At 29.8% G+C, this 1472-nt stretch overlaps 1 non-coding gene across 1 annotated transcript; it reads right to left on the bottom strand.

Annotated features, from left to right (window-relative positions):
- Positions 1–323: 323 nt before the first annotated feature.
- Trnan-guu (transfer RNA asparagine (anticodon GUU)) lies at positions 324–397 on the bottom strand. The gene has a single exon. It is a non-coding gene; the product is annotated as a tRNA-Asn (tRNA).
- Positions 398–1472: the final 1075 nt, after the last annotated feature.

Below are 1472 nucleotides of genomic sequence, written 5' to 3'. Positions count from 1 at the left end.
GGTTAAGTTTTTTCTACGATGTTAAGTAGAAATCTTATATTCTCAAAGACAAAATTCGCTATAAAGTCCGCTTTGTCCGATGAGTTTGTTTTTAATGTTATTTAAAATGTTGTTCGCTATCTTTTCATCTTTGAAATGCTACTCATGCGACCAGTGCAGACTAAGATCAGTCTGCTCATCAGTGTCATCTATCATGGTATGCACTGTTCGCTATTCAGTCAGTAAATATTTATAATTTCTCCATAAAATGATCAAGATTGAAAGTTGGAAAGTGAAAGTAAGATATTCAAATACATGTTAGCCAAGGGAATAAAAAACAAATTCGTCCTTGGTCGGGCTTGAACCACCAACCTTTTGGTTAACAGCCGAACGCGCTAACCGATTGCGCCACAGAGACCTATTCATATGTATTCATATATTATGTAAGTCTATGATGGAAATCTGCTAAATAATATTATGTAACATATATATTTACATACACTTATCACATGAATATTTTGTTGCTTACAATGCTTTTATCTTTATTCCTGTAACTTAAAGGTCATTTCGGAGACTATTGTAATAAATCTGAGCTTTTTTCAGGAGTAGAAAAACGATCGATAATACTGTGAATTTATAAAATAAATTGTGGTGAGTAAAATAGTCATCACGCTGTGGAGTATAATTTCGAGAAAGAAGAGCTTTCCCTGAGAGCTATAAAATAATGCAAAGTGTTTTTATTAGAATGACCGTAAATTATGGCCATAGTCTTGCAGCGTTAATAGAACAAAGATTTAGACAATATCATTATATCAGCAATTAAGAAGAGCAGGATATCTCGTAATTAAGTAACAATGTCCTTGCTTTAATTATGAAGGTGGATATAAGGATGTGTTAGTGATTTCTATATAATTATTAACTAAGGAACAATTGATATTTATCAACAATAATGCTAATTCAAATCGTAATAAATTCCTTTTAAGAATATAGCTTATACCAAAGTAAATACATTGAGTATTAATTTGTGTTATTTTATTGATTAACACAAGTATCTGATATTATATCCAAGTTTACATTGAATAAAGTTATTTTGAATGGAAACAATCAATAGTCTTCATTGACACATTTACATAGAAAGAAAGCTACAAATAATTTTGATGTATCCAAACAAAATATTATTCTGTTCTTAAGGCTGCATAAAAATTAGTCTACGGATATACATTATATACATTATGCATGCGACAGTTCAATATTGTAATAAAAATATACGTGCATTTCAAGTAACTTATGCTGTGAAAAATGTAATTAACGAGTCATAATGATACTTTATGCTAATTCTATAAACTGCATTCATGCATGAATTGGTTTGAAATAATGAGTCATTTTCGTATTTGGATTACATAATATTTAATTATATTTAGCCTCGGTGACACATCAGTTTTGCCTTCGAATATTAATATACGACACAGGTCTAGGACAGAAATAAAGTTACA

The sequence above is a fragment of the Ruditapes philippinarum genome, unplaced genomic scaffold (assembly GCF_026571515.1).
Source record: "Ruditapes philippinarum isolate M1 unplaced genomic scaffold, ASM2657151v2 ctg8499_1_1_1_1, whole genome shotgun sequence".
Classification (NCBI taxonomy): domain Eukaryota; kingdom Metazoa; phylum Mollusca; class Bivalvia; order Venerida; family Veneridae; genus Ruditapes; species Ruditapes philippinarum.
Note: the sequence above shows the minus strand (reverse complement) of the source record. Positions and strands in the feature narration are given on the sequence as shown.